Source organism: Xiphophorus maculatus, chromosome 8 (genome assembly GCF_002775205.1).
Source record: "Xiphophorus maculatus strain JP 163 A chromosome 8, X_maculatus-5.0-male, whole genome shotgun sequence".
Classification (NCBI taxonomy): Eukaryota; Metazoa; Chordata; class Actinopteri; order Cyprinodontiformes; family Poeciliidae; genus Xiphophorus; species Xiphophorus maculatus.
In genome coordinates this window covers 10,205,101-10,212,820 of record NC_036450.1, presented here as the reverse complement: position 1 = coordinate 10,212,820, position 7,720 = coordinate 10,205,101, and positions in this window count along the sequence as shown.

The window sequence follows — 7,720 nt, the reverse complement described above, 5'->3', positions numbered from 1 at the left end:
GTTCTACAGTGGATGCTTTAATAATCAAGTGTGCTCTTTAGTTCTGGTAAATAAATAAAAATACATTTATGGTGTAGGTGTAATTGTGTATAAATATAATTTCCCAAAGGAAATTATATGTTGTTTACATTCAGAAGAGTACCAATTCATTCTTAATTTGAAAATGCACAGTCCATCAGTTTGGACACTTTATTCAGGACTTATTTAAGGTTTCAAACATTCATGTGATGCATTTTTGTTATAGTTTATAAGTCGTGATGGCAAATAGGATTAAAACAAGATATTTGATTAATTTTTCCTGAGCAGTGTCACCCTGCCAAGTTTATAACTCATATACTTCATATATCCTTTTTATTGCAATGTTATAAAGTTTAATACTCGCATTCAATAAATGCCTTTTAGATGTTTTAGTTAATGAGGTTCATTGTGCTATTTCTAAACAGAAATACCAAACATCAGCAGTATTTTACAGCCGATGTTTCCTCGCAGTCCTGCAGTAATTGCTCCCAAAACCATTATCATGATTATGTTTTGACAAAGGCCAAAGTGATTTCTAATTAGTCAATGAATTTTAGACAGCTGAATTCTAAATTTTAAGAAATGTCAGATATGTAGCTCCATGTTTACCTTTTACTAGATAGAAAGTTTTGTCAGCAGCTACATTTTCTTCAAAAATTGTCAGATCATCAACTCCTATTACCATCTATATGCTAAGTGAATAAAGTGTAGGATGTCGAGACATCTGGCAGCAATTTAAAACCGACTGAACTCCTCCACTTGTTCCCCAAAGGCAGTGCTCATGAAGACAGTGACAGACTTGTTTCAAATCAAATTTTTCATATGTCCCTCATGAGTTACTGCTATAAATGGCAGAGGAGGGAAGAAAACTGCAGACAGAATGTTAAACATACATTTTCATGTTTCAACAAATGGATTCCGGTTGTCATGCAGTTCTACACCACTAGAAATATACATGCTATAATTAGCATATCACATTTCTGCTGACATTTAGCCAAGTAAGGTTAATGCCTCCTATACTTACATTGCAAGCTCAAAAATTTATGAATGCATTTTATTGCATTTAATCTTTCTGTCATTTAGTAACAAAAAGTTGAGAGTATTTGTGAAGCACAGCCAAAACTGTGATTATTTTCACATTTTTACAAATGAAAATCTAGAAATTAAGGTGTATTTGTTTACTTTACTACAATAAAATATAGTGTTATCTGACTCTCTTGAGAAGTTTCCTAATTATTAAAAAAAAAAGAAACAGCCAGGAAATCAATGGAAACTGTGAGTCGATATTACGGAAACTCATTTAGTAAATGAAAACTGTAATACAGAACAAATCTGGAAGAAAACCTTTCAAAAGCGACAGAAACTTGACTGAAGCAGAGATAGTTTAGATCAAAGTGAACAATAGAATCTGATAGATGGAACAGTCAAAGTCCAGACATAAACCCCACTGAGAAGCTGCCTTAATTTTTACTCCCGAGTGATGCATAATTGATAGAAAATACAAGCAATAGACTGGCTAATGGGGACTGATCATAGTTTCAAGAAAAATCTTACAAAGTTTTATTTGAAGAAAATATTGAAATATGTCATTTTACTTCACCATCAACATTATGCAGTACTTTCCATTGGTCTACAACACAAACTCAAGAAAGCACATCAAAATCTGAGTTTGTAACATAATGAAAAATTGAAGCGTTCAAGGGGTATGACTACTTTTGTTATTGTATATTCATTAATCAGACAACAAGTCAAACAAATCCCCCCTTACAATTTTGAAGCACTTTGAACACAGTTAAAAGTGTACAAGGTCTAAGGCGCTACTGCAGCTCTGAATGCAGAGACCCTGCGGTGTAGGTGAGAGTCCAAAAGGATTTTGTACTCCAGCTGATGGAGGTCAGCAGAGTGTGAATGCAGAGTCTGCTTTGGGCCCCAGCAGGCTCTTAGCAGCAGCCCTTCTGTAAACACAGGATCAGCTTTCTGTGAACCAGATGGAATTCTGAGGATATTCTCCTTTGGCAATGGGCCACAGCATGTGTTGGGGTGTGTATGAGCGCGTGTGCATGTCTATGTTTGTGTGTTGGGATTGTACCCACACTTTCCTATTTGTGCCTGGACCTTTCCACTTGTTTAACTTCCAGCTGCTCTGTCACCTTCCGCTTAGCTTTGGTTAAATCGTCTGTTTTCACATGAATGCAAGCTTTAAGTTTCCTGTAGCTGACAGGCGACCAGACCTCCCTTTATTCAGAGGACGTTATTTTACATGTGGGCCATTTTGTCTCGTACTCAGCAGGAGTTTCTACATGCTTCAAAAATGGCTTGTTCTCATCAAGTTAAATTAAATCTTTTCTTTGTTCTGTGGCACTATCTTGCTCAGATTGTCCTTTTTGTCCTTGATTTCATACACGGGGTTCAGATGAAAAAAAAAAACCCTTTCACTGAAGTGAAAACTCTGCTCTGTTTTCCTCATGTTGGTTCTCATGATTTTTCTTATTTGGCTTAATCAATATCTTGATAAATGTGGAAGCAAAATGGATTGAGAGGAGGAAGAAACTGCCAAATACCCCTTAGAGAATAAATACAAATTATTAAAGTCTATTTATATTTCTCCAATTTTCTTGTTTTTCTTTCATCTTATTTTTTTATTTGCCTTTGATGTCAGTGATCACTCTGAAAATGGATTAAATGAAAGTTTGTTTGTGTTGTTTTTTTAGCTACTGCATGCATAGTCAGTCATGACTAAACCCTTAAGAAAAAAATATAAGGACATACTACATACAGATATACCAGCAGGTGGAAAAAAATATGTTTTGGATAAAAAGATTGTTTTTTGTCTGGACTAAAGAAATGATAATTTACACAAAAAGATCACAATTTTTCCTGGGACATGTTCATGGTAGTCAACATAACTTCTGTCACAGTATCGTTGAGTTAATGCTTAGTTTGGGAGCTTTGTCCTGTTACTGACTCACAATTGGACAGACTTGTACTTATTAATCAGTCAACATCATTTGACTCTATAATTGTTCAGTAAACAGCAGAGTTCATTGCTAACTCTATGAAAAGTATGTTTCTGTCTCAAGTAAAGGGGAAAAAAAAGACTTTCTCACATGTTTTGACACTGCATTGGAACTGATGCAAATCCATTTGCTGCATCTGCACGTTCCATCATCAACAGAGCAATTTAGAAGTGGTTTTCACTTTGTAAAATACTCCTAATCTTCTTTTTACTGCATTTCTGTTTTAATGAAAAATAAAATAGTTTAATTCCCCACATGTGTGTTTATTGAATCAGACTCTTAAAAAAAGTGATAGGAACACAACAGTAAGGTCAGAATTTGGACTCCAAACCTTCTTGCTGCAAGGCTTAAAGTTTCCCTTCTCAAATAAATTTTTTTCTTGGATGTTTCCTTTACTTGTTGTAATAAATTTGATTCATCTGTAGCCTAAGAAGTTTGATCATGGGTACATTAAGCCTGGGGAAACACGTTTTGGCGGAAACTAATGAAGATCATCTTCAAGCACAAAAATTTTCTGCCTGTACCTTAGTGGTAAAATCCTTCATCTGCTGAGTGTCTGACATGTGTTTGGGTGCAGAGAATTTTAAGTAGGGTAAATAATTTATACACCACAGAGCCTTAGATCCTGCTTAAAAATATGTCTGGCTTTCTTTCAGAAAATAATGACAGTATTTTCCAAGATTGCTTAACGCAGCCACATATTTTATTTTATTTATTTTTTTTGTCTTGTGGTATAATAGCCATTTCTCTCTAGTTTTGTTTCACTGTTTTCTATAGTTTATTACAGTAAACAAATGTATATAATTCAAAGTAGTTTGCAGCCATCAATAGTTGGTGTTTTTGTTTTTGTTTGTAGCATTTCAGTTACTTGGCTACTGTTCAAGATTTCCTCGAAATTGATTGAACAATCAACTGCAAAATTAAGACCAAGTTTTACTTTATTATTGAAAAAAACACAACACTGCACATTCACCTGAAAACACTTTCACCGTGGTCAAACAGGACAATGCTGTTGGGAAACTTTTTTCTGTACAGGGAATCTGGTCAGAGCTGATGGATCATGTTAGACCTAAAGCCAACTGATAAATCTGTGGTCTAAAATAAAATTGCAAGATACTGCAATTATTAAACTATTGAGTTGTCTGCTCTCTGATTGACCTTGAATAATTGTTTCTTCAATTTTAATCATTTATGTTTGAGATTTAAAAAAAAAAAAGAATATGGCACGACTTACATGCTGCTGACTTCTGTAAAGATTAGAATTTTAGAAATGATCCTGTAATTGATTATTTTTGAGACAACAAGTAGGCTTTCACTCTGAAACTTGTCATTATGCCGTGATTATGTCATTAAGTAGATTGGAAAGAAAAAAGTGATTGAAGACAAATAAATATCTCTCTAATGTGAAATTCAAACACTTTCCATCTGTTAAAGAAACATTAACTGATTCTAGCATCATCCGCACCATAACACATCTTTACTGAGTGGATTTCTTTACTGAGTGGAGAATAGTCAAATTTAGCAGCATCAGCAAGATGTTTAAAATGAAACCAGCGCGCAGCAATGTCAGATGCTAAAAAAAAGCTCAGAGAGAGAGTAGAACTTAACACAGACATGAATTGAATCCAGTACAGCAAAGTTTCTATCTTTCATCTTTGAGTTTTCAAATGGAACATGCTGAACATGGAACTGATGGCAGTCTCTCAAACTTATTGTAAACATTTGCATCTTATAGCAACAAAGAGTCAGGAATGTTAGCTGTGCTTATGGTGCAAATTGCACAAATAGTGTCAGACAATAAGATGATGTCTCCTAATAAGCAGAGATAGACTTTTCACAGCAGGAAAGGCAAACAAAAATAAACATTTGAATAGTTTTAAGACTTTATTTTTTATCTTATTGTGAATCAAAATTGCAACTGGCTAAAATACATATGTGCAGGTGAGATGATTTAAATAACTGCAGATCCAAATTGTCCTTGTCGTTTACTCTTGACTTTAGTACCTGTTATGACCTTTCTCAGAACTTTGTTTCACCTGCATTTCAATTCATCACAAAAAGCTCCTGCTAGACCATTATTCAAAAAAAAAAAAAAGAATTTTAAAGAATTTATGAAAGCACATTTTCTCATGGCACTCATAAGTGACAATCAGAGCCTTCCTCATAGATGATTTCCATCTAGATTTTTACAGCCAAACGCTCCAGAACTTCCAAAGTATATGAGATCTCGAAAGCCCTTCAGGCCTCTCCTTTTGGCTTTTTCAGCACACATCTGTGAGTGCATTGCACTGATACAGTATGACACACAGGTCAAAGAAATCTGGCAGTCTCCTGCCGGAATCAGTGTATGTGTGTCAAAGGCGCTTTATTTGATTATTGTTGGTTTTTATCTGCTCTTACAGCTGTGCTAGCTTTGATAAAGCAAAGACGCAAAGCTTTTCGACACGTAATTGTCCACTGCCTCTGTGGAGAAGATAACTTTGAGTCGAATGGAGCGGAGTGAAGTGGCTTTCTTGCAATAAGCCGGTATCTTTTTTTTTTTTTCCTACCAAAGCAGACGTTCATATATTTTCTTTTTGGACGTGGAAAGATTGTGGAATGTTCAAGTCTTTGAGTCACAATCCCAGATGTCAAAAGTAGAGGGAGGAAAACTCTCAGTTGCACAAAGTGGCAACCCTTAAATACTATAAGGAATAAAACCTAGACTGAGGTTGTAAAGTCAAGATTTATTTAGATTATGTGCTTTCAAATTTCCTTCTGACATAAACTTCCTTGCCAGGTTTTCATGTGGTACTAATAAGCTCTGATAACAGTTAACTTTGCAAGCTCATGCAGCCAAAAGTTCAAGGAAATGATGCTTGGTGAAAAATTAAGTTAAGTTTCTTTTCATGTTTTTTATTTGCTTGTTTGCTGGTTGCATTTTAATTACATCAGACATGTACACTTTGTAAGAAAGGGAAAGTCATTGTAAAAGAGCATGTAACTGGGTATTGGACAGTCAGCAAGGCTATGCTGAGAATTTAAAGTTTTTAAAGCTAATATGATGGATTTGTTTTGTTTGAGTGGTTTGTTGATCTTTGAATTAATGTATTTCCCAGAGTCCATTCATGTGTGAAATAACCAATTTGTACTCATTTAAGTAATTTTTCTTAACTTTGTATTTGCATTATCATCAGCTTGCTAGCTCTATAAATGTGTGCATTTATAGTCATTTCATATATGAGTAACCCTGTATTTGGAAGTTTCTGTTCTCACCTCTTATTTTACGTGAGTGTACACAATACTCTCAAAAGGAAACTTTTTTTTTTTTTCTGATGGAACAAATGAAGCCACAATAACACATTCCCAAACTTTTTCCACAGTGTCTCATATACCCCCAAAATAATTAAACTCTTAATGTTTTTTTTATTTCAGATAGGGGTGCAGATCATTTACTTAACTCTGAAAGCACAGTGTGGTCAAGCATTTAGTCTTCTTTGGTAAACATCTTACTTTAGTTATTCTAAACTTAAAAGGGGGTGTGGCTACCCCAAATTGCTGCAATGCCCCATTTAACCAATCCAGAAGAAGACCTGCAACAACCACGGTGTAATTCTGGCCATTTTGCATGTTTAATAACTTTCTAAAATAAAAGTATTAAGCTTAGCTGGTGCAAATTTTCATTAAAAAATTGAATTTATGTGCTGTTGAGTGACTTTATGTTCAGATTTTAAGAAAGTTTTCTCCATGGTTGAACAGTTCTGAAAGGGCACATTCTGGCCAAGGTGCCAGAATCCCATTATACATTATGATCTATACAAATTAATATATAAAAATGCCCTCACTAAATGAAACTAAACATTTTATGTGGCCTGGCAAAGAAGAAAACATGATGGAGAATTTAAGGGGTCACAGAACAAAGCATGTGGGCATAAAAATGCAAGATCAATCTGAGCTTTCAGGAATTTTTGTAAGGCTTGGTTGGTAAATATTTCAAACCAATGTTTGACATGCTGACAGACTTATAATAAAGGAGATTGAAGGATGCAAGTGAATTAAATTGTGCATTATGATTTTAGGATAAACACTGCATAATTGCACCTTGTTCATTGCTTACACTATTTCCCCCTTACAAGAGAAAAAGTCAAATCGGTCAAATTAGTCGGATGAAGAATAAATAAATTACTCGGACATTAATTCATTCTCCAGCTGTTAAGCATAATTTATTCATGATTTGAAGCCCATGTTGATTGTAAACACTACTGTAATTTATTTTCCATTCTTATGAAAATAGTTAATTTATTTTTGATTTTTTTTTTATGCCAATATGAGAATTGTAGCGCAGCTTACACACATCTGACCAAGAAGTGCAGCAAATGTCCTCACATGGCTTCTAACAGGGGGTGCTTGTCAGCTTGGATGGTTTTCTGAGTGAACAAAAACAGAAACATGAGAAAAATACCCCAAGTTTACTAAGTCCCTGATTTCAGCCAAAACAAACTATAGATATGAAAAGTCTCATCTCAAAGAAATGTGCCCTTTGATTACTATTTACACTACTGAAATAATATTTTACTTTGGGGACTAAGTTGCAAATTAATTACGATTTAAAGAGTAATAAATATTGATGGATGGAAAGTGTTAAACCATGAATTGTTTGATTTAAGCCGTGAGCCCTCAGTATTTTGATTCAGCTCCTGTTGTGA